Source organism: Arvicola amphibius, chromosome 1 (assembly GCF_903992535.2).
Source record: "Arvicola amphibius chromosome 1, mArvAmp1.2, whole genome shotgun sequence".
In the NCBI taxonomy this organism is placed as follows: Eukaryota; Metazoa; Chordata; class Mammalia; order Rodentia; family Cricetidae; genus Arvicola; species Arvicola amphibius.
Window position 1 is genome coordinate 118,417,689 of NC_052047.1, and position 23,580 is coordinate 118,441,268.

General features: G+C 44.2%; 1 long non-coding RNA gene across 1 annotated transcript; it reads right to left on the reverse strand.

Moving 5' to 3' along the window:
- Positions 1-5,250: 5,250 nt before the first annotated feature.
- Positions 5,251-20,905, reverse strand: LOC119825529. The gene is made up of 3 exons (XR_005287230.1): positions 20,759-20,905; positions 8,934-9,027; positions 5,251-7,382 (listed from the first exon to the last, which is right to left on the reverse strand). It is a non-coding gene; the product is annotated as an uncharacterized LOC119825529 (long non-coding RNA).
- Between the last annotated feature and the right edge of the window lie 2,675 nt (positions 20,906-23,580).

Genomic DNA, 23,580 nt, shown 5'->3' on the forward strand with positions numbered 1-23,580 from the left:
CTAGGTCTGAAATCAACTCAACCAATGGGCATGTCTATAAGAGATTCTCTCTTTCTCTTTTCTTTTTAAGATTTTGTAGATATTTTGTCTGCCTGTGCACCAGCTGAATGCTCGCTGCCCGATTTCCTGGAACTGGAGATTCAGGCGGTTAATGAGCTTCCATGTGAGTACTGGAAATGGAGTCTGAGTCCTCTGCAAGAACAGCTCCTGCTCTTGACTGCTCAGCCCTCTGTCTAGGCTCTAAAAGGGATTTTTCTTCATTAGGGTAGTTGAAGTGGGAAGGCCCACCTTAAATGTGGGCTTCACCTCCTGATGTCAGCCAGATAAACAGAGGTCCCAGGGGAGAAGCTGCATTCTTCCTGTTTGTCTGGTCATTGCCTTCCTGCCACGTTGGCAAGTTCACCTACCCCGTGCAGCTTGCTGCTGAGCACACGTGCCCTGCTGCTACGGCCATCCTTTGTAGACAGTGGAACCCAGCTTCTTCAGCCTTCCGACAAGACTGAAGACCAGTAGCTCTTCAGAAATCCTCTTGGCTTTCAGCATTAGATTGGGACCGCTGAAACATCCAGTGTATCCCCAATAGACTGTTAGACTGCCCAAACCACATCATTTAAGCCAATCTAATAAATCACCTTTTATTTTAAAAGTTTTAGGAAACATTTTTTTATACTGTGTGGGTGTATATTTGTGCCCACACATGTACGGTGCATGTGTGGACATCAGAGGACAATGTGGTGGGTCCTGGAGTTCAATCTCAGGTTATCAAGCTTGGTAGCAAGTGCCTTTTCATAATGAGCCATCTCATTGGCCCAAATCCCCCTTTTCACATATATATGTTATATAGGATAAATGTATTCTATTGATTTTGTTCATCTAGAAAACCCTAATAGACAAATTAAATGTCTGTCAACAGGGAAACGGATTGAATCTGCTATGAAATAGAATAATATGACATAATGTTAAAAGATGCGCTTCTCAGGCTGGTGAGATGGCTTTCTCAGGGAAAGGTGCTTACAGCACAAGTCTAAAGATTGGAGTTCCAACCCTGAAACCCATGTAAAGGGAGGGAGAGAAATGGATCCACAAAGTTGTTCTCTGACTTTACACACACACACACACACACACACACACACACACACACACACCACATTTTAAAATTTTAAAGTCTGGGAGCTTAGTAATTGGGGATGAAGTATATTTAGATTGCAGTGGACATGTCTGGCTACAAGCTCAATGATCAACAAAAATGAAGATAAAAACGCAAACAATACAGGACTCTTGTGTGATACAAAGTTGCAGTGGGATTTTTATCAGTCCTTCAAGGACTTGAGTCCAGGAGTTTCCAACAAATCTCCTTGTTAAATTCAACCGAGTTCAGTAATTGTTGACTGAGGGCTGGAGCTGTGAGCTGCTGGAAGAGAGCTTGCTTTCCTAGTATGCACAAAACCCCTAGTGGGTTAGTCCCCAGCACCCCATACACTAGGATCATGGCACACTCCTGGAAACCTAGCCCACACTCACACACACATGAACACATCATATGCACATACATGGAATTATAAAAACTGCAAAGAAAAATTGAGTTCTACTTTCCAGGAGAGGAGGAACATCCAAGTCATCTGGAGGCAAGGATGGGGCAAGCAGGAGTCTAGAGGAAGTAACCTGGGCAAGGAGTAGAGTGGACAGGAGGAGATGTAGACTGTTGTATCAGGCAGAGGGAAGACATTTGGAATTGCCTCTGTTAAAATATTTGCAATGGGGATGGAGAGATGACGCAGTGGCTAAGAGTACTTGTTCTTTCAGAGGACCCAGGTTTGATTTCCAACACCAATGCAGTGGCTCACAACTAGCCATAGCTTCAGTTCCAGGGGATCTTCTAACTTCCTTGTGACATCCATACATACAGGCAAAACAATTGCACATAAAATAAAATGAATAGATTTTTTTAAATTAAATGTTTGTGATGGCTAGTTTTTTGTGTTTATTTGTTGTTTGATGGTTTTGGGGTACTACTGATCAGCCTTAATTCTAACACTTAAAAGGCTGAGGTAGGCTACAAGTTCAAGTTCAAGGCCAGCCTGTGTTAAAGTACGCACCAGGTCAGCCTCAACTAAATAGCAAACTCTTCTTTCATTAATGATAAAAATTTCCTGAGCCTTGAGTATACTAGGCAAGTGTTCTACCCCTGAGTTAGTCTAAGCTCTTGAAGTTTGTCGACTTCTCACATGAACTGTATTAATAGAATTTAACCCTATGATGGGTCTAATTTTTAATGGGAAGAAGGTAAGTCACTATGGATGACTGTAATATCTCCATTTTCTGAAGTCCTGATTTTGTTTACTTACTTTAATCCTTAAAAACCTCTCTCTCTCCTCTCTCTCTCTCTCTCTCTCTCTCTCTCTCTCTCTCTCTCTCTCTCTCTCTCTCTCTCTCTCTCTCTGAGACAAGGTTTCTCTGTAGCTTTTGGAGCCTGTCCTGGAACTAGCTCCTGTCTACCAGGCTGGTCTTGAACTTTCAGAGATCCCCCAGCCTCTGCCTCCCTAGTGCTGGTATTAAAGGTGTGCACCACCAGTGCCCGGCACCTCCCATCTTATAAAAAAATGTAAAAGCTGTTTGGCTAGCACGCTTGTCAGTGCACTTCTTGTATGCCTGGTATCTGGGCCAGAAGAGGGCCTCAGTCTCCTGTAACTGGAGTTACTGTTGCAGGTCACCATGTGGGTGCTGGGAACTAAACCCAGGACTTCTGGAAGAGCAACCAGTGCTATTACCTGCTGAACTATCTCTCTAGCCCCATTACTTCATTCTTAATGTTTTCAATTAGTTTTATAATTATAGGTCCCTCCATCTAGTGAGTTCTGACTGTTCAGCATCATATATACAGATTTCATTCAAAGTTATTTTGAGACTATGTGATGTAGCTCAGGCTGGTCTTGCTGTCTAGCCCTAGACTCATTATGTAACCAAGGATGATCGTGAACCCCTGACTTTCTTGCCTCTGCTACCCCAGTGTTGTGATTATAGGCCTGTGCCTCCATGCCCAGTTTTTATATGGTGCTGGGGTTCAAACCCAGGACCTTATATGCTAGTACTCTACCAACTGAGCTACCTCCCTAGCTGTCCTGGACTTCTGGCTCCACCTCCCTAATGCTAGAATTATAGCAGCCCCAGTCAAGCATAAAGTTTTTGCCATTAGTATTGTTTCTGCCAGACGTGATCATAACCATTCTAGGAGTAGGAACCGAAGTCCAAACTCTAACCCATCTCAAAGTTGCCTAATTTACCCTCTTAATTCAAAACCCTGCTCATATGTATGCCATCCCATTTTCCTTTTTTTATTTTAGCTACGGTGCTAGCACAAAGGTAAGAGAACAGCTTGTAGGAATTGCTCCTCTCCTTCCACAATTTGGATCCTAAGGATTGAATTCAGGTTTGTCAGCTTTGTGACAAGCATCCTTATCTGCTGAGCCCCCACAGTCTCTCTGGAAAATGTTTTAATTTATAGTGTCTGTATTAGTATTTCTGCAGGTGCAGGCGGAGCCAGTGAAGGGTGTTAGATCCCCTGAAGCTAGAGATACAGGTGGTTGTGAGTTGTTCCTTGTGGGTCCTTGGAACAGAACTCCGGTTCTCTTCAAGCAGAAAGAGTCCTTAACTGCCAAGTCCTTCCTCCAGGGCCCTGTTCTCTCTTGACATAACATGCCTTCTCTACTTCCTAGTAAAACAAAACTCAAAGGAATCACCTCTGCTTGCTGACTTCTTTCTCACCCTAGTAGGCCTCATCCCCCACATATCCTGAGATGGTTTTTAAGACCCTGGCTTTCTGGACCTCTCAGCAGTTTCTGACTTTGTGATCACTCCTTCTTTTTTTTTTTTTTTTTTATTTTTTTTTTCCTCATGGTTTATTTTTTTTATATTTAAAAATTTCCATCTCCTTCCCTCCTCCTCCCCCCTCCCTTCCCTCCTCCTCCCCCTTCCCTCCCCTCCTTCTCCCCCTTCCCTCCCCTCCCCTCCACCCATACCTCCCCTCCCTCCCTCTCAAGGCCAAGGAGCCATCAGGGTTCCCCACTCTATGCTAAGACCAAGGTCCTCCCAACTCCCCCCAGGTCCAGGAAGGTGATCGACCAAGCTGAGAAGGCTCCCACAGAGCCCGTCCATGAAGAACAATCAGAGCCCAGAGCCATTGTCCTTTGCTTCTCAGTCAGCCCCCGCTGTTGGCCACATTCAGAGAGACGGGTTTGGTCGCATGATCCATCAGTCCCATTCCAACTGGAGTTGGTGATCTCCCATTAGTTCTGTCCCACCGACTCCATGAGTGAATGCACCCCTCTCGTTCCTGACTTTCTCCCTCATGTTCTCGCTCCTTCTGCTCCTCATCAGGACCTTGGGAGCTCAGTCCAGTGCTCCAATGTGGGGCTCAGTCACCTTCCCCATCTGTCGCCAGCTGGAGGTTCCCTCACGGTCCTGACTTTCTTTCTCATATTCTCTCTCCTTCTGCTCCTCATCAGGACCTTGGGAGCTCAGTCCGGTGCTCCAATGTGGGGCTCTGTCATTTTCTTCATCTATCGTCAGGTGGAGGTTCTATGGTGATATGCAAGAAATTCATCAGTATGGCTATAGGAACTGGCCTTTTCAGGCTCCCTCTCCTCAGCTGCCCAAGGAACTAACTGGGGGCGTCTCCCTGGAAACCTGGGAACCCCTCTAGGGTCAAGTCTCTTGACAACCCTCAGGTAGCTCCTTAAATTAAGATATATGCTTCCCTGCTCCCATATCCACCCTTCCTATATCCCAAGCACCCCATTCCTCCAAGCTCCCCCCCGTTCTCCCCTTCACACTTTTCTCTGCCCATCTTCCCTTGGCCCAGTCTTGCCCAACCCTCAAGTTCCCAATTTTGCCTGGCGATCGTGTCTACTTCCAATATCCAGGAGGATTACTATATCTTTTTTTGGGCGTTCACCTTCTTATTATCTTCTCAAGGATCCCAAATTTATAGGCTCGATGTCCTTTAATTATGGCTAGAAACCGAATATGAGTGAGTACATCCCATGTTCATCTTTATGGGTCTGGGTTACCTCACTCAGAATAGTGTTTTCTATTTCCATCCATTTGCCTGCAAAATTCAAGATGTCATTGTTTTTTACCGCTGAGTAGTATTCTAGCATGTATATATTCCACAGTTTCTTCATCCATTCTTCCACTGAAGGGCATCTAGGTTGTTTCCAGGATCTGGCTATTACAAATAATGCTGCTATGAACATAGATGAGCATATGCTTTTGTTGTATGATTGGGCATCTCTTGGGTAGATTCCCAATAGTGGAATTGCTGGGTCCTGGGGTAGGTTGATCCCGGTGATCACTCCTTCTGAAGGCTTCCAGGACTCTAGGGTCACCTAGCTTTTCCTATTCTTCCCCTTTCTTACACACTGGCTAGTTAATTCTGTTTTGTTTTTCTGTACTTGGGATCAAACTGAGGCACGCATACTAGAGAAGTCAGCCAATAAGCTAGCCCAGTTCTCCTTTTTGAAATGTAGAGACAGACTCTTCCTATATGTCCCAGGTTGTCCTTGAACTCATGATTCTCAGCTACTCTCTTGGGTAACTGAGGTTATAGGCATTCACCACCATACCAAGCTTCTCTGCTCCTGTTTTGTCAGCTCCCTCTTCTTCAAAGGCCTCTGATGGTAGGTGGGCTCTAAAGATACAGATCACAACTCTTTTTTCCTCTGTTCATATCTTCCACCTGGGGATTCATCGAGTCCCATGGTTTGAAGTACACTTCTGGATCAATGATGCTCAAATCTGTATAACTAGCCCCTAACATCTCTGAACTCCCTTAGGTCACTGTCTACCCTGCGTTGGCATTTGTATGCTTGGCCTCCCAGAATTCAGAAGAGGTGAATGGAGCGGTATTGCCTGTGATCCCAGCACTCGGAGGAGTGAAGCACAAAGAATGCTGTGAGTTTGAGATTGCTGGGAGCTCGAAGCCAGGCTGGGCTACATGAGATCTAGTTCCAAAAACAATGACAACCAAAGAACCAACCAAACAAAACAGCAAATCCAACCTCCTCACCAACTGGTTAACTCCCCAATAAGCTGAGCATGGCAGCACCGAGGAAGGAGGAGGCGCTGTGAAATCGAGGTCAGCCCGGACTACATAGCAAGACACAATCTCAAACAAAAGCAGAAAACAAGATAAACTCTCCAGAACCTTCCCATCCCACCTACAGTAGCCCCCCCCCCCTTTGCTCCCAAAGCCTTTTGCAAACAGAGCTGGTTTACCTCTGACCACAGTGTCCCAGTCAGAGCAGCCTACTTCCCATTCCTGCTATGATGGTTTGGTATTAGTTATTCCCTTGCCGGGAATGCTGCTCCCTTGAGCTTGGTTGGCTCTGTCTTTATCCTTCAGATCTCTCCTAAATGTTCCCTCCTGAGAACTCACCTGAGCACTCTGTCTAAATTAGCCATGGAAGACCTGTCTGTGCAACATGTCTTCAATGCTCTGGGAAGAACTATTTCCTTCTAGTCTTCGAATTTTAGTTGTTTCCCGTTCTGCATGAGAAAGTAAACTCAGTGACAACAGGGACTTTGTCTTGTCCATCACTAATTCCTTAGGATTTAGAGCAGTGCCTGGCATAGAGCACAAACTATTTATTTGTGACAGTCTCACTCTCTAGCCAAGGCCCGTGGGTCTACAACTTAACTCTGTAACCTAGAGTGGCCTCAGATTCCTAGTAATCCTCCTGCCTCTGCCTCCCAAGTGCGTGCTGGAATTACAGGTAAGAGCAACCATACTCGGTAAAAAGCTTGATACTTGAATGAATAAATGAAATAAATTCTTTCTATTTGACACCACATTGGTCAGAATCACAAAGCCTAACTTCGTAAGTCAGTTGTGAGAAGCATCTGTATTGAATTGAAACGGTAAAAAAAGAAAAAAACTGAGTGGAGCTACTACACAATGAAGTTGGAAAGAGTCCGTTGTTCACATGTTTTTGGATAGCGACTCTGTACATCAGGAAAGTGGTTTTGTAGGGCCTGTGGCTGCAAATGTAATAATACTTGGGGAGTCTGAGGCAGGAGGAGCCATAGTCCAAGCCAAAACAAGCTACAAAACAAGCTCCTGTCTCAAAGGAGGAATGCAGGTACAAGTAGGAGGGGGAGGGGGCAAAGGAGGAAGAAGAGGAGGAGGAAGAAGAGGAAGAAGAGCTGGCAGACTGCTTCTGCAGCCTTGCTGCGAACATGACGGAATGTAGACAACAGAGCATCCTGGCGGTTGCCTTGCAGGCAGCTTTCTTGTTTGGAGCCACCATGAAGACATGAGGGTTGTGGGGCCATGGTGTCTTACTTTCTCTGTCTGCTTAGGGAGACCTTGTGAGGCTCAGGAACAGCTGGAAGAAATGGAACAAGAACAATTATACTACTTTGGCGGGAGGAGGCTCCATCAAAGCAAGTACCTTTACCTATTGAGCCATCTCACCGGCCTGTGTTATTTATTTATTTAAAACTTAATTTGGGCCGGGCGATGGTGGCGCACGCCTTTAATCCCAGCACTCGGGAGGCAGAGGCAGGTGGATCTCTGTGAGTTTGAGACCAGCCTGGTCTACAGAGCTAGTTCCAGGACAGGCTCCAAAGCCACAGAGAAACCCTGTCTCGAAAAACCAAAAAATAAAAAAAAAATAAATAAAAATTAAAAAAAAACAAAGACAAAAAGAAAGAAGGAAAAGAACAATGGGAGCTAGCCTAATAGGTAAAAGTGCTTGCTGTGCAGGTCTCATGACCAGAATTCATATCTCTGGGACCCATGTAAAAAGCTAGATGCGTGTCTCACATTTGTAATCCCACTGCTTATTGGCTAGACCCAGGAGATAGATAGATAGATTATAGATAGATAAATAGATGATAGATGATAGATAGATAGATAGATAGGTATCTAGATAGATAGATAGATAGACAGACAGACAGGATAATCAGCTGGAAGCTGAAGGCCAGTATACAGCACAATGGAAGAAACAAGAGATCCTGCCTCAAAACAAGGTTTGAAGTTGAAAACTGACTCCCACTGACCTCTACATGTGCACTATAGAGGCTACTTCTTTTTTTTTTAAAGGGAAAATCACTGCTTAGGGAATGTTTTGGCCAGGTTTAGCCATGAAGGCACACAGAATCTACCACAGCTATGGTCCAAAGGGATCAGGCTATGTCGTAGGCTGGCAGGAGAACCTGCCACCATCCACACGATACTGGTTTTGCAAACAGGACGGATGCAAGAGTGAGGGGATTAGGGCAGCTTGTGTCAAGCTCTAGAAAGCCGTGGAGGCAGCAAGTCCTGGGGCTGTAGCTGTAGTCCCTGCACAGAGCTCCTGAGGTGGCTGCCTATCATGTCATGGAGATGATGCCTGAATTACAGTGATCACGGGATAGTGAAAATGTCAGGAACACAGAGGCCCAGCAAAGAGTGAAGCCGGCCATAGAAAGAAGCCATGAATGTTGTACACTACAGAGTTGAGAGGAAGGAGGTCAGATCCTAGCTCTGGATGACAGCGTGTCATGCTTGCCCTGCCCAGGTTTTGTCTTGCTTAGGTTTGAACTTTCCTCTCTGCACCCCCATTCTTCCCTTTAGGATGGAAATATTTGTCCTGTGCCATGCATATTGGAAATATGTTTTTGACTTTACAGCAGTTCAATATTAAGAGGTTCCTTCGAGTCTGAGGGCAGACTTTCAACTTGAACAGTGTTGAAACTGTTAAACCTTAGTGAACGCCTCAAGATACATTAGATGCATTTTGTGTTATGGGCTCACCATGAGACTTTGAGAACTAGGGGTAGAATGCTATGGTTTAAAAGAGATATGTCTAGACGACAAGTTAGACGAGGTGATCTTGTAATGGTTACTATTCATTGACAAATTGAGTTGATTTAGAATCACCGAGGAGATATACCTGTAGATGGGAGTCTGTGGATGTGTTTCTGGAGAGGTTCTACTGAGGGGAAAGATCCACCTTGAATATGAGTGGTACCCTCCTGGGTCCTAGGCTGAATAAAAGAGGAAAACAAAAAAGGTTGATAAGTACTGCCATCCATCCATCCATCCCATCTCCCCGATCTACCCAAATGTGCGCCAGCATCCTTACGTTTCTGCTACCACAGACACAGGCCACTCCCACTGCCATGCCTTCCCTAACTTGATAAACTGTATCAACTAATGAGGTAAAATAAATAATCCCTTTCTCTATTTTAAACCTTTCTTTCTTAAGTTGGTATAGCAACAAGAAAAGTAACCTATTTGTGCAGTTACAGCTTTAGAGAATTCTCTGTACTTTAAACAAAGCAAAATGATAGAGGCAAAAAAGAAAAGAGGAGGTATGTGTTAGATGTGACTCGTAAGAGAAATAGCTATCCCAGGCCACCTACTTTTCTCTCCTCTGCTGTCTTACTCCCAAACAACATAAAAGCAGTGTAAGAGGCACTTGGAGAAATAGCTAACTCTTGCTGAAGGCTTCTTATGTGCTGGATATTACAAGTTTTTTTATATTAAGTCATTTTATCTTCATGAAAAACATATAAAGAGTCATTATAACACCTGTTTTTCAGATATGAGGCCGTGGGCAGGTAATTAATGTGCACAGATTACAGTCAGTCGTGGCAGGCGAGCTGATGCCATTGCTTGAACCCTGATTCACCTTATCACACTGTCCTAGTGAATGACATTTCAGTGGGCATGAGCATTTGTCACTTTGTAGTGCTTTGAGACTCCAGAGAAGGATGAATCAGGAGAACTCGAGGTAAGGGCCTAAGTATAAAATCCCACAAGCCAGTGCCTGCATTCAGCTCTTTAGTGTTCCCTAAGAGCCTGTGTTGAAAAGGCGAGTGGGGGATCTTCAGGTCTCTTGAGGGGACAATGGGTCCCCAGTCCCTTTGTCTTCCTTGTTTGAATAGAGTCCTGGAGTTGAGCATCTTTGTTCTATGATGTGCTACAAACATAATATGTGCCTTGTCATAGTCTTAAAATCAGCAGGGCCAACAAGTAAATCTGCAAATCAAGGCCAACCTGTTTGTTTTTCTCCCTCCCTCCCTCCCTCCCTTCCTCCTTCACTCTCTTCTTTCTCCTCTCTCTTTCTCTCTCTCTCTCTCTCTCTCTCTCTCTCTCTCTCTCTCTCTCTCTCTCTCTTTCTCTGTCCTCCTCCTCCTCCTCCTCCTCCTCCTCCTCCTTCTCCTCCTCCTCCTTCTTCTTCTTCTTCTTCTTCTTCTTCTTCTTTCCTCTCCTCTCCCTTCCCTCTCTGAGACAGGGTCTCTATGTGTAGCCCTGGCTGGTCTGGAACTTTCTACATAGACCAGGCTGGCCCAAAACTGAGAGATCTGCCTGACTCTGCCTCCTGAGTGCTGGGATTAAATGTATGTACCACTATACCTGGCTATCAATCTGTTCTTTTAAACTTCATTATCTTAGGGATTTGAGGCAGGATTTATTACACTCTGCAGTTCAGACTGCCATAGAACCAAAATGTAGCCCAGGCTGACCTTGAATTCACAGAGCCTGGGATATGGGAGACCTTGTGTGGGCTGGGGAGCCCTAAAACAAATCCTAAGGCACACTATGCATTCTGACAGGAATCACATAGAACACAGTGCCTGTTGAGTGCAAATAATGCCACGCTTCTACTATGAGGACAAATAATTATTTTTCCCCTTTTATCAAAAGGCCATGAACAAAGCTATCTCGAGGTGCTTTGAGTTCACGGATGAGCACATTCTGAGCTAGCTGATCGCTTGGCATGACAGAAATAGTCTGGCTGGTGACAAAGCCATCTTTCTTTTCATGGAGACTATAGTGAATCTGTGGTTTTCAGCCAAGGTGTGCACAGGTGATTCTGGCCAGTGGAACTAGATATATTTCACCTTTAGGATAGAAACTAGAAACCTCAGAGTGATTCAAATGTACTAGAGACAGCAACCTGGGTCTAACTTTTTATTAGGCTTATGTGGGAAAAACACACTTCTGTTGTGTCCAGTCATTGAGACTACAAAGCTTCTCATTAGAGTGGCTGGCACGCAGGGGGACACCAATAAAGTCAAGAAAATATTGGGGTTGGGGCGCAGGTTGGTGTTGAATGCTTGTATAACCTATATGCACTCTACATGAGGCTCTGGGTTCAATCCCTAACACCACATAAAAGCAAAAACAAATATAGGAAGACACTTTTTACCTTCCTGGTCCTTAGACTCCTTTCCTGTGAAATGAAATTAATTGTACTTGCCTCATGCCTCAGCTTCAAGAATTAAACAAACAAACAAACACAAATAAATACAATGAACAGGAAGTGCTTTAGCCAGTGTCTGGCACAAAGTGAATGTTCAACTTATGTTAGCTCTCACTGGGATGACAAATGGGTTCTACATAATTTGTTTCTTCTGACTAGTCGGACTCTAGATTTAAATGATTTCACAGTTATGCTGCTATCTGCAGTGCTGTGGGTCATTGTAGGGCTTCAATATGTTTCTGGACACCTTGGGTCACATGCTGTGAAACCCTTTTCTATTCTCTGTACTATTGATAGCAGTGGAAGGACTAATTTTTATTTATGAGACAATGTATTGTCTTGCTATCTATATAACTCTGGCTGACTAGGAACTACCTATGCAGACCAGACTGGTTTTGAATATATGGCAATCCCCCCAGTCTCTGCTTCTTTTCTACTGGGATTACATACATATGCCACACACCCAACTGAAGTAATATTGCCATTCAGTTTTTTTTTCACACCTATGGTGAGTCACCATACCCAACTATACTTATAAACTTCTTACACCCATGTCCAAATGGCAGTAGAATGGCTTTGATTTCCAGCTACCACACAGTCAGGGTTGTCATTGTCTGAAGCGTTGTCAGTCCTGCCTTCAGCTCCATGGACTGTCAACCCAATGGTTATTTGGCAGCCAGGATCATCTGCATTCTTTTCTTACAGAGAAGTTCAGATTTTCTCCTGTACTTCAATCACTATTCCTTGAGAGTTATTGGAAAGGCAGCTAACCTAGGGATTTTGCTGGATATTCAGAGCACTGTTCCTCAAAGAGCCACTAGAATAAGCCATGTGGCTAGCTTGCCTCTTGTAGGATTGCTTTTGCTCGTGCATGGAAGCTTTATGCATGAAATTAACTCTAAGAGCTGGCCCTCAGAATCTTGTAGCATTCATCTCCGGAGCTGAAAGTGGTCTATTAGTGTAGTGTTTATTACAGGGCTGCTCTTGAGACTTTGGCCATTGTGTCAGAGTGACTCATAGTTAGGGACCGTTTCTCTCAGATCTTATTACCAGGAAGCTATATTTCCCTTAAGAATGACTTCATTGTTATTATGGGTTCACTGAATTTCATTATTGATGGGATTTTTCCACATTTATCCTCCCTGGAAGATCAGAATGGAATATACAGCCTAGGCCTAGCTATCACTAAGGACTGTGTAAAGACATGTCTGTGTCACCACAACAGCTAGAACCTTACCCCACTTCCGTTTGTCTTCTTGCTTCCACCCCAATTACTTGAACCAATTGATTTATTTCATGCAAACTGTTAGAATCTCCTAAACAAAAGACACTGAGCTAGTTGTTTCAAATACTATCACTGAGTGTCTCATAAAAATCAGTTTGACAGTGGAATTCGTGTTTGTATAGCTGCCAACATTCCTTCACCCGTGTGCAGGCCCCCATTTCTGCCTCTTCCTAAGCTCTTTCCCACTCCTTCCGCTCCTCATTGCCAAATCTTCCGAGAACCTCAGCACTTGCTGCTCTGCCTGGAATGCTGGAATGTTCTTTCCTTGGCAGTCCCCTTAGCCCTCCCCCCGATTCCTCCCCACCTTTTCTTTTTTCTTTTCCTTTTTTCCTTCCTTCCTTCCTTCCTTCCTTCCTTCCTTCCTTCCTTCCTTCCTTCCTTCCTTCCTTCCTTCCTTTTTGACACAAGGTCTCATTATGAAGCACTGGCCAGTCTGGAGCTGGCTATTTGACCAGGCTGGCCTTAAGTTCACAGAGGTCTGCCACCCTTCTGATTACTGGGCGTTTCTGTATGCAGTTATGCTGCATATATAAACTTCCTTTTTCTTTATGAGTTCAGAAGCCTTTTCTCCCCTACTCCAAAGGCAAGAAACACTGCAGATGAGGGAGCAGGACAGAGGTAACTTTTATTAGCTGGGCTACTAGTAATCTTAATAGGCAAGATGGGAACCAGTGATTTTGAGTCATAGGAAGTATATTTTCCTCCTCCTCTTTTTTTTTTTTTTTGAGAGATAATGTCTTGTGTAATAGGCTGGTCTCACATTTTCTCTATAATAAGACTAGTCTTGAATTCCTGATCCTCCTGCCTCTACCTACCACATCCTGGGAACACAGGCTCATACCCTCTTACCTGACTTCATAGCGTCCTTAGGTATATATCTGTGTGTGCATTGTGTGTGTGTGTGAGTGTTTGTGTGTACCTAGGTATGCTCCCCATGTGCCATCCACCTGATTCTCCTTACCGGCCTGGAGATCTCTTATTTGGCTAGGCTGGCTGGCAGACCCCTGGAATCTGCCCCCATATTCTTCCCCAGCACTGGGATTACAAGCACAAGTCACCACACTGGTCTTTTTTGGTTTGGTTTGGTTTGGTTTTTCGTGGCAGAGTTTCTTTGTGTATCTTTGGCTGTCCTGGAACTCACTCTGTAGACCAGGCAGGACTTGAACTCACATCTGGTGCCTCTGCCTCCTAAGTGCTGGGATTGAAGGTGTGCACCACCACTGCTCAGTTGCAGTAGGCTTTTTACATGGGTTTGGGCATTGAACCCTGATCCTCATGTTTGTGTGGCAAGTATTTTATCAACTGAGCTATGACCCAAAGCTTACTTCAAAACAAACAAGTAACGGAGAGACTCAAGAGTAGAATGAGGGCCAGTGAGATGACTCCGTGGGGAAAGGCACTTGGCACCAAGTCTCACGAGCCAAGTTTGACTGGCTCCTGAACATTGTCCTTTCCTCTGAACTACACATACACCATGGCATAAACACTTACATACACAGGCACATAGATGCACACACACACACACACACACACACACACACACACAGAGTTTAAATATTTTCTGTTTGTTCTTTTCAAGGCAGACTTTCTCTGTGTATCCCTGGCCATTCTAGAACTTTCTCTGTAGACCAGACTGGCCTTGAACTCAGAGATCCACCTGCCTCTGCCTCCTAAGTACTGAGATTAAAGGCATGTGGCACTAGCCCCCCCCCCCCCCCAGCTCGGTTTAAATTTCTTTAAAGAGTAGAATGGATTTCCTTGAGCACACAGGTTTTGCTTGCAAGGCCTGTTGGTAAGAACTTGGAATGGAGAGTTAGTTCTTCTGTTGTTATGGACAATCCGGTGGATGCTGAACATCTAAAAATACCTTTTATCAAACTTGGAAAACTCTCCAGTCCCTGGTAGAGTCAGTGGTGGAAAAGCAAAGTGTTTGAATATTTGCTGAGAACTTACAGTAAGTCAGGCACCATGCTAAGCAACACAGACAGTCCCCCACATTCCTTCAAACACCCCCAAAACCTGCAAGGGAATACGCTGTACGGTGTGTAGATTCTCCAGCTGCCACTGGTTGCTGGCCTAATTCAAGTAATTCAATGGCAATGAGAAACTGGCCGTGTATTGGTGCCTGCAATGTAGACATTAAAACAGAAATTAGTCAAGAGATCACACAGCCGAATTGTCAGAGGCCACTTACTTTTGCAGCTGTCGTCAGGACTGAATTTATGCTCAGAGTTTTCTGGCCTGTAGTCCTGAACTTGGGTTTCAAAGTCACACCTCTGCCTCCAAATACATGGTAACTGATTGTTGCATATTTAGTCATCATAGAGATTCCAGAATGTCATAGCCACAACCATGTCACACTATGTCATCTCTGGTAAGACTCACAATGCTACCACAGCCTTTGCTTTCTTAACCACTATATCACAGGTTAGTTTATAAAGTGATTTATTTTTTTGCACTGTTTTCTAACCAGCAGGGGGAGCTGGGTCAGTGTTGATTAAAAAGAAAACCAACAAAAACCAACACTAAGAAACAAAACAACAAAAAATGCTGGCGGGAAGGGACCATACTTCTCTGTTTGTGGTATTCTTTGCTAGTGATCAAGGAGGTGAAACAGGGGACTGGGAGTCACAGGGCTCAGGCATGACATCTGTCATCTTCATTATTCCAAGGTTTGGCTATTATTAGTTACTTTCTTCCCCCAAGATTTTATTTTAGAGTCAGGCATGTTAGTATACTCCCTTTAATCCTAGAACTAGGGAGGTTGAGGCAGGACAGATTTCTGTGAGTTCAAGGTGAATCTGTTCTACAAGAACCAACTTCCAGATCAGTCAGGGCCACATAGTAAGATCCTGTCTCAAAACATTTTTTAAAATGTATTTTGAATTGTGTGTGTGTGTGTGTGTGTGTGTGTGTGTGTGCATGTGAATGCAGGTGCTTACAGAGACTGGACGTGGGCATCAAAGCTGGAATTGCAGGTGGTTGTGGCCCTCGTGAAATGGAACTATTCAGCTTCCATGTTAGTTACTTTGGGTTGCTGTTATAAAACACCATGGCCGAAGGTGACTTAAGTTTATTTTGACTTGCCGTTCCAGAATGAGAGTCCATAACAATGGGGAAGGCATAATTACAGGTATCCCGAGCAGGAAGCTGCGAGATCACATCTACACTGTGCACAGGAAGGAGAGGGCAAACTGGAAGCAGGGCAGGGCTATAAACTCTCAAAGTTCACCTGTGGTGATGTACTTCTTCCAGTAAGGCTGCATGTCCTAAAAGTCCCATAACCTCCCCAAAGAGCACCATTCACCCGGGACCAAGTGTTCAAATACATACACGAACCTACGGGGGACATTAATCACCGAAACCATTACAGCTTTTCATAAGGTAACAAGCATTTTTGAAACTGCTCATCTACCCAAGAGCAAGATCTTTTTTTTTTTTTTTTTGGTTTTTCGAGGCAGGGTTTCCCTGCAGCTTGAGAGCCTGTCCTGGAGCTAGCTCTTGTAGACCAGGCTGGTCTCGAACTCACAGAGATCCGCCTGCCTCTGCCTCCCGAGTGCTGGGATTAAAGGCATGCGCCACCACCGCCCGGCTAAGAGCAAGATCTTTATAGTTATTTCTATCTCCTGGAGGTTTCTCCTATGTGCTGGATAGTTTCGTGTCAAATTGACACAAGTTATATCATCCGAGAGGCGGGAACCTCAATTGAGACAATGCCTCCACAAGACAGAGCTATAGGCAGACAACCCTGTAGAGCATTTTCTTAGTGAGTGAGTGATGGGGGAGGGCCCAGGCCTTGGTGGGTGGGGCCATTCCTGGGCTGGTGGTCCTGGATTCTGTAAGAAAGCAGGTTGAGCAAGCCCCGAGGGGCAAGCCAAGAACAGCTCTCCTTGATTAGCTCCTGCCTCCAGGTTCCTGCCTAGTTTTAGTCCCTGCCTTCCGTCAATAAACATCAATGAACTTTTCTTCTCAAGTTGCTTTGGTCATGGGTTTCATCACAGCAATAGAAACCCTAGATAAGACACTGTAGCTCACCATCCTCGTCCGTCTCGTATAGGCAGCCACAGCTGAAGTGTGCTCATAATTGCACTAGTCATGCCATACCCAGAGATCACATGTCACAGCTCTCCCCTGTCTCTGGCTCGTGTGGTCTTTCTGCTCCTTCTTCTGCAATGTTCCTTGGTCCATGGAGAGAGTGTCAGGCATGTTAGCACTGTCAGTGGAAGGACTGTTGAACTAATAAACGAAGGGTAAGTATACACAAACTAAAAGCTTGAGTATTTCAAAGAAAAAAAAATTTCTGTTTTGAGACAGGTTTCACGCTGTACATAGCCCAAACTATTTTTTAACTCACTACGTGGCCAGGCTGTCCTAAAACCTGCCACGGTACCTCTGCGTCCGTCCCTGAAGTGTGTCAGGGATTGCAGGTGTGAGGCACCATGCTCAGCTGTTGTGTCTTATTGGGATAGTCTCGATGTGGCTTAGTGCTTGTTATGCAGGCCAGGCTTAGCCTGGAACTTAGCGGCAACCCTTTTCCTTCAGCCTCCTGCACACTGGCATTGCGACCCTTTTCCTTCAGCCTCCTGCACACTGGCATTGCGGATGTGAAGGGCCACATCCACATTTGTGGTTTCATTGTTTAATTAATTTATTTTTATTTTAAATGCATTACTGTTTTTGCTTTCATGTATGTCTGTGTGAGGGGGGTCGAATCCTCTGGAAGTGGAGTCACACAGTTGTAAGCTGCCAAGTGGGTGCTGGGAATTGGACCCAGGTCCTGTGGAAGAACAGTCAGTGCCCTTAACCATTGAGCCATCTCTCCAGCCCCTTATTGTTTGTTTTTTTTTTAATGGTTCAGAATTTTAAAGGTCAAAATAAACAGTTGTTTTCTACTTCTATTATTCAATACATTTTTCTGTCCCCCAAGGTAAGTTATTAATATCTTATGTATATTTTATAAGCAACATCACCGTCTGTTATCTCCCTATTATCACACAAACTGCAGTATATTACACCCAGTATTCTGCATTTACTTTCAAAACTTAAGGACATAACTTCTGTTATTCTGTTCCGTATTTTTTTTTTCTTCTTTTTGAGACAGGGTTTCTCTGTAGCTTTGGAGCCTGTCCTGGAACTAGCTCTTGTAGACCAGGCTGGCCTCGAACTCACAAAGATCCACCTGCCTCTGCCTCCCGAGTGCTGGGATTAAAGGCGTGTGCCACCACCGCCCGGCCCTGTTCTGTATTTTTATATGGGGACTCCATGTGTGGTTTCTGATCACCCTCTATTTAGACAATGGATAGCAATAACTAAAGATTGTTAAGTATATTTCTTAAGATGAGCCTCTCCACAGACGCAAATATTGCCCACATTTAATGCAGTGCTCCCAGGCAGCCAGGAAAGCCTGGTGAGAAAGAGAGAGCAGGGGAGACCATGCAAAACCCAGAGACCACATGTTTTTTTTCTGGGCAGTAGCCTAAATAGCTTGTGGGAGTGATCCATCGCTTGGTGGGCTTTTTTTTGACCCTCTCTGGGGAGGGGTCATTGCTTGGTGGGCTTTCCTGGAGGTGGAGTCCGGACCAAGGCAACTCCCAGGGGAGGGGCTTGAAATGGAGCTTCCTGCTCCATTCCTGCTCTGTTGGCACCCCAAGGATGAATGCCAGGGGTTGGGGTGATGCTTTCAATCAATCATATCTATATCCTTGGATATAAGGGTATCAGGGGGCTGGGGTCTCACTTCCAATCAAACAAAGACTATGACAGATCTGTTATTTCTCACCTGTGAAAGCCTATCTGTAAGACAATTTCCTGCAATATGTTCGCTGCACAAAGATACAGTTCTGAATATAATTTTAGTAAAGATTTTTTTAACTTGCAGTCTACAGAGCCTATAATGAATATATACCCTTGCATTGTATGAGAGAATGCAAGCTTGGTAGGACTGTGCACGCCTATAATCTTAGCACTTGGGAGGTTGAGGCAGGAGGATCAGTGGTTCAAGGTTATCACTGGCTACACAGAAAGTTCGAACCAGTCTGGGATATGTAAGAACCTGTCTCAAAAGCAACCAAAGCAAAACAAACACAAAAAAGAGATGGCTCAGTACATAAAGGCCCTTGCTTCTAAGCCTGGTGACCTGAGTTCAGTCTTGGGACCACACAGTGAAGCGAGAGAACTCACTCCCGAAGTAGTCCTTTGTCTACTGCACATGTGCTGGGCTGCATGTGTACCCACACAAACACACCAGTGTCCGTACACATATAAAATAAACCAATATAACCTTTATGTATTTATTTTTAATTATTTTTATTATGTATATATTTTAAATAAATCAATATAACCTTTATGTATTTATTTTTAATCATTTTTATTATGTATCTATTTTTAAATTAATGTAATGAAAGGTAATTTCCATCTCATTTTCTCTAGCCTCTCAATGACAATGTTTGTGCGACTTTCCTACTGGGCTGTTGATGATATATTTAGGTAAAGAAGGGTTTCAACTCTGGCCCCTAACTTGTGATTTTTCAGGCATGGCTCCAAGTCATCACATAGGCTTTATCTGGCAGGTGTCACAGAGGAATGTGTCCTTCCCCTTGCCTGCATTACACACCCATCACATTGTGGTTGCTGGAGGGAGCTTCTGTCAAAGACTGTAGGCAGTGTTTTAGTTACCTTTCTATTGCTGTAACCATGACTAAGCATAACTAAGGTAATTTATAAAAAAAAAAAAAGAGTCTGGTTGGGGTTATGGTTTCAGAGGATTATATTAGCTCACGATGGCGAAGCAAAGGCATGGCAGCAGAACAGCTGAGAGCTCACATCTCAAACTAGGAGTGAGAGAACACATTGAGCATGGCAGAGTCTTTTGAAACCTTTAGGTCTACCCCCAGTGACACACCTCCTCCAACAAAGCCACACCTCCTAATCCTTCCCGAACAGTTTTACCCACTAGGGACCAAGTATCTAAACACATGAGTTTAAGAGGGGAGGTAATTCTCAATAAAACCATCATAATCAGTTTGAAATCCAGCTATTTTGTTAGTTTACAAAATATTTAAATTGTAATTAAATACACATTATACAGGTCTGTAAGCCCAGCATTCAGGAACACACACACACACACACACACACACACACACACACACACACACCTTCTTGTTTGTTTGTTCTATTAAGGTACAGTCTTATGTGTCCAACTGGCCTTCAATTGGCTATGTACCCAAAGGTGGCCTTGAACTCTTGATTCTCCTGCCTCTGCTTCTTAAACTCTAGGATTACAGATGTGTACCACTATGTCCACTACACTTAGACAAAAACAGCAAAACAAAATAATCCCAAATCTGTGCATGGTAGCACATGCTCATCTAACAAATTTGAGTTTGAGGGTAGCCCGGGGTACATGAGATAAGACCCTTTTCCAAAAAACCAAAACAATAGCAAATTATCCAGGAACACCATAGTTGGGCTATATGGTAAATCCACACCAATTCCCACAGTGGCTGGATTGGTTTACATTCCCACAAACAGTATGTAGGGGTTTTCTTTTGATCATATCCTTACTAGCATTTATTGTTATTTTCTTGATGGCTGCCATTCTGACTGGAATAGGATAGGATTTCTCTCCTCTCCCCTCCCTTCATCCCTCCATTCTCACCCCCTCAAATCTCACAATATAGCTTTGACTGGCCTGGAACTTACTATGCAGATCAGGCTGGCTATACTCACAGAGATCTGCCTGCCTCTGCCCTCGCCTCTCCCCCCGACTGCTGGGATTAAATGTGAATGCTACCACACCTTGCGAACTGTGTAGAATCTCACTGTAGTTTAAGATTTATTTTATGTTTATTTATGCCTATGCATGTATGTTGCGTGTGCATGTGTGAATGCCTGCAGAGGTCAGAGGAGGGCATTGGATCCACTGGACCTGGAGTCACAGGTGTTTGTGAGCAGCTGTGTGGGTGCTGGCAAAAGAACTCTGGAAGAGCAGCCGTGCTTGCTAGCACTGAGCCACTCTCCAGCCCCTTAGTCTAGTTTCTATTTGCATTTCTTCGATGGCTACTGATATTGAAGAGACCTTAAACATTTAACATTTCTGATTCTCCCGCCCTAGTACCTCCCCCATGCGACTCCACCAGCCTGACTGCCAGAAAGTGCTTCACTGGGACGTCTAGTAACTTTTGAACACTGTGTGACATAGTAAGCTTTGGAACAGTCCTACCTGAGTTTATACAATGGCGAGGTGTGGCCTCCATTTGTTTGGTCTTGCTCTCTTCCCTCCACAGCACAGCTGTTTCCACAAAGGGGCCCAGGAGCAGGGTTCTGAGTTAATCGGGGATAATGAAAACAAAGAGACACCATTAGGCAAGCGCACAGCACGCTCACTACGGATACGGAAAAGGACAAAACTGTGGCGAGAACAAAGGATGACAGTCTCCACCCCTCACACCCCCACAACGAAGGCAGCTCAACGGGATCTATTTCCTTCCCATCTTGTGTCTCATGTCTGTCGGTGCTTGTGAGACTGTGTGCAGCCAGTTTTACATCACTCATTGACAACATTGCCCTGTGGTTTTTTTTAGGGGCTTGTAAGTTATTCAGAAACAGCTTTTAAACGGCTGTGTAATAGCCCATCCAGGAGAACGCTGTAATTGGTAGTTCTTTCTCTATGGCAATTTAAGCTTCTTAATGACTTTTTCAATGTTTTTCTGGGGGTGCACGCCTGTAATTCTAGCACTTGGAAGGTAGAGGCAGGAGACTCAGGAATGCCAGGTCATTCAGCTACATAGAGAATTTAAGATCAGCTTTGTTGTATGAGACCCTATCTGAAATAAAACAATAATCTTTTGTTTTGTTTTTGAGAGGGGGATCTCACTGTGATGTCTGGCTGGCCTAGCATTCAGTGTGTAGATCATGATAGTCACTAATTATCAGGCTCTACCTGCTTCTGCCTCCCAAGTTCTGGAGTTAAAGGTGTGAATGACCACACTTGAAAAAATTGTTTTTGGTTTTGGTTAAGATTTTATTAGTTTTTGCTTGTCTGTTGGTTTTGAGATAGGGTCTCTCTATGTAGCCTTGGCTGTCTTGGAACTCGCTCTGAAGATCAGGCTGGTCTTGAACCCACAGAGATCTGCCTGTCTCTGTTTCCTGGGTGCTGGAATTAAAGGCAAGTACCACTATGCCCCCCCGTGTGTGTGTGTGTGTGTGTGTGTGTGTGTGTGTGCACGTTCATGCACACTAGTACAGGTGCCTGCAGAGCCCACAGGAGTCAGATTGTCCAGAGCTGGAGTCACAGGCAGTTGTGAGCCTGCTGATATGAAGCCTGGGAATCAAACCCTGGCTTTCTGGGGAAGCAGTTTGTGCTTTAATTGCTAAGCCATCTCTTCAGTCCCTACACACACACACACACAAATGTTTTTATCAAAGTTTCGTCATAAAACATGACATATTTGGAATTCCTTCTTTCAGATAGAATTTTTTGAAATCAAAGTTTGTGAACTTTTTTCAAAGCCTAATTTGTCTTCATAGTTAGAGATGGAAACTTTCATAACTAACAAGGAGAATTCAATGTGAGGTTGGAAAGATGTAAAGATGCCCATGCAGGATCATACTTGTGCGTATCTGTAGTGCTGTCCTCTGGTACATCTCCAGAAAAACAGCCCGTGCTCTGGGTCTCAGCCTCCGTCTCCGTCTCAACAATGTACCATTGCATTCCACGTCCTTACAGCAGTGCACGAGAAATCACACACCCAGCCTGTTTTTTGAAACAGGGCCTAATTGTGTATCTCTGGCTGACTTAGAGCTTGCTGTGTGGACCAGGTTGGCCTTGAACTCAGGTATTTGTCTGCCTTTACCACTCAAATGCTCACTTTAAACATGGGTGCCACCACACCCTGCTTGTCTTTTGTTTTGTTTTTGTCTTGTCTTCAGATAGTTGCTAGCACAGAATGACCTCAAACTCTGTGTCAGAGGATGATCTTGAACTGATCCTCCTGCTTCTATTTCCAAAGTACAAGAGGTGAAGCTGTGTACCACCACACCCTGCTTGGTTTTTTTTTTTTCTCTATCTCTCTAGCAGTATTGCTGTATGCACCATGCCTGCTCCACGTGGGACTTCAAACAGCTGTAGACCCCTAGGGATATTTAAGTGTTCCTGATGAGAATTTTGATTCCTGGATTTCCACATGTTTAGTTTTTAAAAATTCATTGTATTGTTATTGTTGTAAGAAGGCTGCTAGTTAGTTCCCAGCTGCTCATCCATAAAATAATCACTCAGAAACCATATTATTTGTGATACTGTTTGGCCAATAGCTTAAGCGTATTTCTGGCTAACTCTTATATCTTAATTTAACCTATTTCTAGTAATCTGTGTATCGCCATGTGGCTGTGGCTTACCGGGTAAAGTTCCGTTAGACTCCAGCCTCCAGCAGTGCTACATGGCTTCTCCTTGTCTCCACCCTCTTCCTCCCAGCATTCAGTTTAGTCGTGTTCCCTGTCCCTTTACTATACAGAGGGGAATCCCACATCACGATAGGATGCAAGAATCCCAGATAACCCAATCAGGCACCAGAATCCACAAAAAACAAAATTTTATTGAATTGGACAGCAGTAGTAAAAAAGTAAAAAGAGAGAGAGAGAGAGAGAGAGAGAGAGAGAGAGAGAGAGAGAGAGAGAGAGAGAGACTACAGCACAGACTTGGGAGCTGACTGCCCCAGGACACTTATTGCAGCAAGTATTTAAACACAAAAACCCACAAATATTTGTGCCAAATTACAGTCACATTTTCCCACCAATCAGGAGTCAAAGGTTAGGGGCTTTTCCTATGTGTTCCTTCATTGGCAATTGACATAAAATGTAAACTTTTCAGTCCAACCAATTAGATTCATTTGTTCTGTCTATAGTTAAGAACAGCCAGAACATCTTTAGAGAACTAAAGATACATGACAGGCTGTTTCTATTGTTTAAGGAGGTTGGTCAGCTGTTGGGAAGTCCCCAGCTACCCAAAGAGCCTGGGAACTAGAACTTCATTTTATTCTACAGGTA